The following is a 9,807-nucleotide window of genomic DNA, read 5'->3' on the forward strand; positions in this document are numbered from 1 at the left end:
GACGTTATTTGTGAAATATAGATACATAAATATTGCACAAACATAAAAATGAAAAATTGTTATTTCCTTTTATATATAATCTACAACTACTCATACAGTAATGAAATAATAACAATAATAATACAGATAAATGTTTATTTTTATTATTTTTTTATATATTATAGCGATTTTTTAAATGTCTTGCCAGGAGCTTTCTTTGCAACCTTTTGAAACAAAATACATCAAAAGTGCAACTCCGGCTTGAATCCGCTCTGGTCGGAGTTGTAGACATTTTGAGCCTACAAAACGCTGAGGCGCTCCTTAAATTGCACTACAAATCCTAAAATGACGTCGTCGAGATCATTTTTGTCGTTCATATAGTGTCTAGCTGTAAACTTATGAGATATAATTCCGTGCGCCTTTTTAAAAGTCAGTGGCCATTTGGGGTTTCCCTTCAAATTATGTGACTTAACTTTCCCTGCTCCAATGTAAGGCCCACTTCCGCAAGTCAGTAGCATGGATTATCAGTCGATGATCTGTGGCCTCTGGCTCTTTTTGTAATGTCCAGCAACGTATTATCTTCATCTTATCACGTTTCAAGCTATCATGAAGAACATGCTTTTCCCAGCGATACAGCTGTTTGACTGACGTAACTTTGCGATGATTATGCTGCATGTATGAAAGCACTCTTTTCCCCTTCATTCCGATTTTCCAAAATTCAACTACAGACTTCTTACATTCGAAAATTTAATTCACTTTCCGAAGAAAGGACATTGCGTGGAATGAAGCACTCATCTTGTGCTTAACAATCATCGTCAATCATTGCTGTACCATGGAGCTACGATCCATCAAACCACAGTCCATTACCTTGTTGCATTATAGTCGAATGTCCATCCGCGCTGCCACGATTCAGTGCTACAATGGTGTCTTTTAGTTACACTTTCTGCTAATTGATAGGACCCTCAGACAATTCTATACTGTTGAAATGATCATTTTTCATTTGGCAAATACACTACTGGCCATTAAAATTGCTACACCAAGAAGAAATGCTGATGATAAACGGGAATTCATTTAACAAAAAATATTATACTAGACGTGAGATGCGATTACTTTTTCACGCAATTTGGGTGCATAGATTCCCAGAAATCCGTACCCACAACAACCACCTCTGGCCGTAATAACGGCCTTGATACGCCTGGGCATTCAGTCAAACAGAGCTTGGCTGGCGTGTTCAGGTACAGCTACCCATGCAGCTTCAACACGATACCACAGTTCATCAAGAGTAGTGTCAGGCGTATTGCGACGAGCCAGTTGTTAGCCACCATTGACCAGACGTTTTCAGTTGGTGAGAGATCTGGAGAATGTGCTGACCAGGGCAGCAGTCGAACATTTTCTGTATCCAGAAAGGCCTGTACAGGACCTGCAACGTGCGGTCGTGCATTGTCCTGCTGAAATGTAGGGTTTCGCGGGGATCGAATGAAGAGTAGAGCCACGGGTCGTAACACATCTGAAATGTAACGTTCACTGTTCAAAGTGTCGTCAATGCGAACAAGAGGTGATCGAGACGTGTAACCAATGGCACCCCATACCATCACGCCGGGTGATACGCCAGTATGGCGATGACGAATACACGCTTTCAATGTACGTTCACCGCGATGTCGCCAAACACGGATGCGACCATCATGGTGCTGTAAACAGAACCTGGATTCATCCGAAAAAATGACGTTTCGCCATTCGTGCACCCAGGTTCGTCGTTGAGTACACCATCGCAGGCGCTCCTGTCTGTGATGCAGCGTCAAGGGTAACCGCAGCCACGGTCTCAGAGCTGATAGTCCGTGCTGCTGCAAACGTCGTCGAACTGTTCGTGCAGATGGTTGTTGTCTTGCATATGTCACCGTCTGTTGACTCAGGGATCGAGATGTGGCTGCACGATCCGTTACAGCCATGCGGATAAGATTCCTGTCATCTCGACTGCTAGTGATACGAGGCCGTTGGGATCCAGCACGGCGTTCCGTATTACCCTCCTGAACCCACCGATTCCATATTCTACTAATAGTCATTGCATCTCGACCAACGCGAGCTGCAATGTCGCGATACGATAAACTGCAATCGCGATAGGCTACAATTCGACCTTTATCAAAGTCAGAAACGTGATGGTACGCATTTCTTCACCTTACACGAGGCATCACAGCAACGTTTCATCGGTCAACTGCTGTTTGTATATGAGAAATCGATTTGAAACTTTTCTCATGTCAGCACGTTGTAGGTGTCGCCATCGGTGCCAACCTTGTGTGAATGCTCTGTAAAGCTAATCATTTGTATATCACCGCATCTTCTTCCTGTCGGTTAAATTTCGCGTCTGTAGCACGTCATCTTCGTGGTGTAGCAATTTTAATGGCCAGTAGTGTATTAACTGGGTTGACGGTTGGCATCTTCCCTGTTTGTAAACAGATGTGCTTTATACATTGTGCAAAGTCTCACCTCAGTTCTTCATTAAGTTTGTTCCACACCACAGGATCAGTGAATACTGACACGTCCGAAGAAGAATCCGAAGAATCGTCCGTGGTGATAGCTAAGTCGAGAAACGCGTGAGACGTAGTAATCCAAAGAATGTTTCGAGGAAAACAGGTCCTGAAGAGTGTAGCGAGGTCCAGAAGTCGTGCAGGGATGCACAGTTCAGTAGTAACGGCAAGCAGCAGACGAAGCAGGAGGCACCAATGAGAAGCACACAGCTCTCGCCACACTCGCGACGTGGTCTATGGTGTTGCCAACTGGCGGCACAGTTTTGTACTCTATTAGCTCGGTGGAATGCACGCCTCAGACTGCAGCATGTCTGGGCAGCGGCTAAACGGAAGTGGTGCCCGTCGGGGCCGGACCCAGGAGCTGGTAACAGGGTATGTTACAGCATATTGCTGTTCTTTTTTATAATACACAGATCATAGTATCATAGTCTTCAGAAACAGTTATTAATGTATGAAACAATTCCTGAAATCAATGTCGTCGTGCCATTAAAAACTTGTCGCAGTAATGTTTCCGGCAGGCAGCACATCGAGCAGTGTACTCGAACGCATCGTCCCAAAAGACCGGCATTCGCTGATGGTACGCACACTTTTTGACTGTTTGTGATATCTTCTCTTCGAAAGCCTGCGGAGGTGTTTCCAGGGTGAACGTCACTTACACGATTCAGCCATCAGTCTCTGTAGCTAGCAAATTGCTTGCCCTCCTTTTCCGTAGTTTTAAAAGAAACTAATGGAGAGTCTGGATCGAGAATTCGAGAATCTCTTTATGAAGCCTCAAATGCTCTTGTGACAGCATTGAAATGTGGTAAGCTAAAGTCTGAATAAGTCAAATGATGTTTGGTAAATGCGGGAGAAAATGCGGAAGAAAATTCGTCATTTTGTGTGCGTACTGTAAAAAACGTTATGTTGTAAGCATTTCTTTAACGATTGTGATTATTGTAACGATTTTGTATTGTAATAGTGGGTAGCTTCATCTTCAATTAGCAAAATCCACGTATGTGAAATTGTAAACTAACGAACGAAACAAAATTAATTTACAAAGTAATAACCAAAATAAGTAAAATAAATAGTTGGAATAAATTTAGATACTTCAATTACATATGTTGCACATACTCCGACAGCATACTGTGTAGCAACTGTATGACACATGGGTACATGTTTCTTGAAAGCTTATTTACGTTCTAAGAAAAGTTTCCATTTTGCAAAATTCATTAATGGCGGTGGGGTAGTTTGCAAATTTTAAATTTTTTTAAAAAGTTGACTATACAGGAATAAAAACAGAGGAAGAATCGCCACAATTACAAGAACTGAATATGAATGTAGCTCAAAACACAAATTCTTAGGGCTCACTTGAGTTAAGTACACTCCTGGAAATTGAAATAAGAACACCGTGAATTCATTGTCCCAGGAAGGGGAAACTTTATTGACACATTGCTGGGGTCAGATACATCACATGATCACACTGACAGAACCACAGGCACATAGACACAGGCAACAGAGCATGCACAATGTCGGCACTAGTACAGTGTATATCCACCTTTCGCAGCAATGCAGGCTGCTATTCTCCATGGAGACGATCGTAGAGATGCTGGATGTAGTCCTGTGGAACGGCTTGCCATGCCATTTCCACCTGGCGCCTCAGTTGGACCAGCGTTCGTGCTGGACGTGCAGACCGCGTGAGACGACACTTCATCCAGTCCCAAACATGCTCAATGGGGGACAGATCCGGAGATCTTGCTGGCCAGGGTAGTTGACTTACACCTTCTAGAGCACGTTGGGTGGCACGGGATACATGCGGACGTGCATTGTCCTGTTGGAACAGCAAGTTCCCTTGCCGGTCTAGGAATGGTAGAACGATGGGTTCGATGACGGTTTGGATGTACCGTGCACTATTCAGTGTTCCCTCGACGATCACCAGTGGTGTACGGCCAGTGTAGGAGATCGCTCCCCACACCATGATGCCGGGTGTTGGCCCTGTGTGCCTCGGTCGTATGCAGTCCTGATTGTGGCGCTCACCTGCACAGCGCCAAACACGCATACGACCATCATTGGCACCAAGGCAGAAGCGACTCTCATCGCTGAAGACGACACGTCTCCATTCGTCCCTCCATTCACGCCTGTCGCGACACCACTGGAGGCGGGCTGCACGATGTTGGGGCGTGAGCGGAAGACGGCCTAACGGTGTGCGGGACCGTAGCCCAGCTTCATGGAGACGGTTGCGAATGGTCCTCGCCGATACCCCAGGAGCAACAGTGTCCCTAATTTGCTGGGAAGTGGCGGTGCGGTCCCCTACGGCACTGCGTAGGATCCTACGGTCTTGGCGTGCATCCGTGCGTCGCTGCGGTCCGGTCCCAGGTCGACGGGCACGTGCGCCTTCCGCCGACCACTGGCGACAACATCGATATACTGTGGAGACCTCACGCCCCACGTGTTGAGCAATTTGGCGGTACGTCCACCCGGCCTCCCGCATGCCCACTATACGCCCTCGCTCAAAGTCCATCAACTGCTCATACGGTTCACGTCCACGCTGTCGCGACATGCTACCAGTGTTAAAGACTGCGATGGAGCTCCGTATGCCACGGCAAACTGGCTGACACTGACGGCGGCGGTGCACAAATGCTGCGCAGCTAGCGCCATTCGACGGCCAACACCGCGGTTCCTGGTGTGTCCGCTGTGCCGTGCGTGTGATCATTGCTTGTACAGCTCTCTCGCAGTGTCCGGAGCAAGTATGGTGGGTCTGACACACCGGTGTCAATGTGTTCTTTTTTCCATTTCCAGGAGTGTATTTACTGTGGAAAGTTCACATTGCTACTGTACCAAGCAAACTACATAAATTCAGCTATAGGTGTACTGAGAAACATTAAACCACTAGTAGCAGATGATACTGTGTGAATGCTGTATTTCTCATATTTTAATGCCATCATGACCTATGGAATAGAAATGTTGGGTCATCAAAGTGATGCAAAAAAAAATTTCAAACTACTAAAAATAACTATCAGAAAACTGTTAATTCAAGAAGAACAGATAGCTGTAGTCCACTATTCGAAAATCTAAATTTTAACTTTTTACAGTTTGTATACACAGGGAGATTAAGCTGCCCCTAACATGAGTTTTATGCTACTTGCAGTGCCCTTCAAAACCCACACATGAGATATTCGCATAAAATGCATACTATTAGTGGCACAGAATAAAATGAACAGAAACCTTTAGTAGGAAATTTAATTTAGCTAAATTTTGTATCTGGATACGTTTTCACTGGAGGCCATGGTTTTCGAGCTATACAAGATAAACGTGTTTGAAGGTCACTTTTGCATGTTTTTCAATAACAGTTCCAAAACTATGGCTTCTAGCGCAAACGTATCCCAAAAAAAACTTAACTAAATTAAATTTCATGCAAAAAGGTTATATTCATATTTACTTTGGGAGTAATGGTTTGCATGTAGCAAGTGAGAGGACTTAAATATCTTGCGCATGGTATCTGAAGACGTTTTATTTTGCATAAAACACTTAAGAGGCAGCTGGAGTCCCCAGGTCTGAGAGTTATTTTGGTCTTGATCGAGTTGGGTAACAGCTGTCTAAGCTCAGCTCATGTCGCAGGCTTAGGAAGTGAAACAGTCCCGTACACCATTAGAGGCGACGAGAAAGCTGAACTGAACAACAACTTATTGTTATTCTTTAACGGGGTAATCGGGTCCATATCTTCTAGCAATTGAGAAGCTCCTCTCACTATTATAAGCCAGATCAGCGGCACCTTGCGACTGTATATTGACTTTATGGTTGCGAATACTACACAACCAGTAACCTACTCATAACCCATTTCTGCACATTATGAATGTTTACCATTATAAATGGAGGTGAATGCTTACCAAAAACAGACATGAATATATATCTCCAGCTCCCTTTAGAAAAGAAATCTAAAACATAGAATGGTGAGTGACAAGTCTTCTTTTTTTAGGTTGCATCAGTATCAATATTTGTCAACCAGTGTGCTCACCACACCTTCCGTACTGTAATGGGCAAGGGGTCTGTTGGCCTATGCAGAAGAGCAATTAATTTAATCCGGAATCAGTGTCTGCCCACTACTTCCACATAAACCAGGTCACGACAGTATGACATTACCCAAACTAATTTAATGACTTATTGCTCTGTGCTCTGCCAGTATTATGAACATCTTCAAAGAAACTGCCTAATCATTAAATACTGAAAGACTTTTAAAATTTACTGTCTGAAGTTATGAATGTAAACTTACTGGGAAATAAAGTTATCGCCCAAAGACGTATAGAGAGATGAACGTGTAGTCTTCTATTGTTTTACACTATGATATTTTTAAATTGTAATGTGACTTATGAATGAAAAGACTGAGGTGATGAAGCGTTGCCTCCTTCCGATCTTTAAGAGCGAATTATAGCCGGCACCTATAGTTTAAATTGGGTTCCGAATCCGGTGGCACCTCAGCAGTTGAAAGAGGTGAAAAGTGACACACAAAAATCCTGGATCTGACAGGGGATCAAACCTGAAACCTTTGAACCCTTGGTCAGGCTTTTTTCCCGTCTGTTTCTTCGACGTTTTATAGTCAGTAGTTCTATGTGGATGTCGCATTAGAAATTGAACCCTTATCGGATCACTATGTTTTCTGTCTGTCTGTCTGTTTGTCCGATTGTTAAGACCTCTTTTTTCGCTGTATGAAGTTTAAATTTATGTCAAGCACTAAGATTTCCGAGCCCTTGGCAGTATGAAACATTTAAGGTTCTAAGTCAATGCAGTCAAAAGATACGGCCGTTTACGCCATATATTTTCATACTCGAAAATTCACACATCAAAACCTATTGGGTACTTCCCGTTGGCATAGAATCATGAAAGCTGACAAGAAGCAAGCATCACAGAACAAGTAAAGGGAAAAAATCTAAAAATAATTACTACGCAATTACATCACAAAAAAATTTTGGCATTATTTGTTGTCAGTCTGTCTGTCCGTCTGTTAAGACCCCTTTTCGCCCAGGGACAGGTGAAGGTGTCAAATTGATATTTATGTCAAATACAAAGATTTACGGTCCCTTGCCGGTGTAAATAATTTCAGCTTCTGAGTAAACGCAGTCAAAATATACAGCCATATTTGTCACACATTTTGACACCGGTAAAGTCACTCATCAAAACTTGTAAATGGAACTATGTATAAACATGTCTGGACAGGTGGCCTAGCGATGAATATCGGGCAGGCAAGGACTTTTCAGTCTTGGTTTTAACCTAGCCTTCACTTCTCAACGATGTAAGGAGTCGCCAGAAGCAACAAGTGGTCTGGATTTCACTGTAAACCGTAGGCCCCCTTTCCTCTGTCGGATAACTGGGGTAGTTTAGGGACACAGGTCCAATAGAAAGACATGCTCCAGACCACTGGACCAGACGAATTATTATTATTATCTACATGCATAATTAAATTTGTACAAAACCCTCGGATCCGGGTCCTACTAACAGTTGTTCGTTATATTATTATTATTGTTATTATTATTATTATTACAGAGGGTGGTCAGTCCCCTGACCGAACTCGCTGAGCTAGCACCATTCAGTCATGCACCTCCTTGCATTGTCACAAAACTTTGAGATCTAAACTGGCTGTGTAATCCTCTGTTTGAGAGCAACAGAAACATGCACCAGAGTACCCTGTGAAACTGCTCTCGAAACTGAAGCATTTATCAGCATATAATGCAAAACCATCTTGGTTTAGTGGTATAGTTAAAGCCGAAAGAATATCATGATGAACCACGACAGCTGACATGTGTTCTGATGCAAGACAGATGTTAATGCTGTTTCCTGTGGTAGTGATCATAGTGGGAGAATGCCTGCTACGTCAATTAAATATGTGGAAAGTGGCCCTATTTATATGATGCAGTTAATTCATTTCCCTCCATAATAATGATCAAGGAATTTGTTATCTAAGAATCACAATTAACTCATGTAATTACACCAAAACGCATGGTAAGTGGTTTCGCAAGTCTGTACAAGGGATCTGGAATGCGATTCAAGTGAACAAGTGTCAAGATAAACTATATTCATCAAATTCCTGTAAGATTAGTGTTTGAAGACAGAATGCGTTACAGAAGGGTATGTATTTGCATCTACGGCTGGAGCTGAACGCTCACTAAACTTCTTCAAACGAATCTTGAAATTTTCTGAATCTCGATAAAAATGGCTCAACATTCCCTATAATTCAGCTCGCTGTTGCGGCTAGATCTCACAATGTTAATCTGCAGTAGAGGCTGAAGTGGCTGCAAAATCAGTCATTTGTTTCGTGTCAACAACTCTCATCAGCGTCGAAGTTCAGTTCAGTCGGAAAAAATGCCTAAATCCCTGCTCATCAAGTCTGCTCGAATAGGTGCCTATCTGGGGATACACTAGTCCCATGATGGCTCCTGGCTGCAGAGACATTCACGTGGCTGATGAGTGATGAGTGATTTGGAGCCATCTGCTCTCTACGCGGAAGACTCGTAACTTTGATTAGCACTCCGTCTTCAGGCCCATCGGGACCATCCGACCGCCGTGTCATCCTCATCTGAGGATGTGGATATGAGGGGTGTATGGTCAACCCACCACTCTCCCGGTCTTTAGGATGGTTTTCTGCGACCGCAGCCGCTCCTCAATTGGCATCACGAGCCAGAGTGCACCCCGAAAAATGGCAACAGCGCATGGCGGCTTAGATGGTCACCCATCCAAGTGCCGGCCAGGCCCGACAGCGCTTAACTTCGGTGATCTGACGGGAACAGGTGTATCCACTGCGGCAAGGCCGTTGCCCCCTAACTTCGCTTAGCTGAACAATAAATATTCTGAGCACCGACCAGTGAAAGTTGTTTTAAAAGATGCTGGCTTCCTTCCCTTATTTTCATTTCAGGTAGTTAACCAGCACTGTACTACATAACACTACGCTCTAAAAATACTGTATTACTCTCTTTTTGTCTCTGTCTACGACCAGTGAGGATCTACAGACATGTTTCTCTCTCCCATCTCAGAAATATGTATGTTACCCAGCTGTAGCAGTTTTCATGTTGCAATTTTTTTTTTTTTTTTTTTTTTTTTTTTTTTTTTTTTTGCATGGCCTGAGTTCGGTGGTGGTATCATACGATTTCAAAGGCATCATAGACCGCGCTGTTCCCCATTCCGCTCTCGGATGTTAACTATACTGATTGTGTATTTTGAAGAAGTCCTGCTGTAGCCATTTCTGTCTACAAAAGCATTCTTCAGGTTTTTGCCAGAACCAGTCAGCTTTTCCAGGTGTTTGAGTCCCTTCTCCGAATTTTCCTAGGACTGGCCTCCTGCT

At 43.6% G+C, this 9,807-nt stretch overlaps 1 pseudogene; it reads right to left on the reverse strand.

The window, feature by feature from the left end:
- Positions 1-9,166: 9,166 nt before the first annotated feature.
- On the reverse strand, positions 9,167-9,284 carry LOC124709344 (annotated as a pseudogene).
- Between the last annotated feature and the right edge of the window lie 523 nt (positions 9,285-9,807).

The sequence above is a fragment of the Schistocerca piceifrons genome, chromosome 7, assembly GCF_021461385.2.
Source record: "Schistocerca piceifrons isolate TAMUIC-IGC-003096 chromosome 7, iqSchPice1.1, whole genome shotgun sequence".
NCBI lineage: Eukaryota > Metazoa > Arthropoda > Insecta > Orthoptera > Acrididae > Schistocerca > Schistocerca piceifrons.